This window comes from Asparagus officinalis, unplaced genomic scaffold (assembly GCF_001876935.1).
Source record: "Asparagus officinalis unplaced genomic scaffold, Aspof.V1 AsparagusV1_Un959, whole genome shotgun sequence".
NCBI lineage: Eukaryota > Viridiplantae > Streptophyta > Magnoliopsida > Asparagales > Asparagaceae > Asparagus > Asparagus officinalis.
The window spans coordinates 1,525-1,825 of record NW_017973218.1 but is presented as its reverse complement, the minus strand read 5'-3'; positions in this window follow the sequence as shown (position 1 = coordinate 1,825).

The following is a 301-nucleotide window of genomic DNA, read 5'->3' as shown; positions in this document are numbered from 1 at the left end:
CGTCGCTCACCGGTCCCAGGGGGTCGAGCGGATCCCGACACCGAAACAGCCCGCGGATCCTTCTCTAATCCGCTTACTTCTCTCTCAAGCCTCGAACGGTGATCTCACCGCGCGGGTGACCGCACTCCGCCGAATACGGTCCCTCGCTCGCGAGTCCGACAAAAACCGATCCGTTATCTCGACGCAAGAGACCCGATCCGCTTTGATCTCGATCGCGTTCGAGGAGCTGGATCTGAGGTCGGATCTGTCGATGGACGCCTTGGCTACTCTCTCCTTAATGTCGCTGACCGAATCCGAGAGC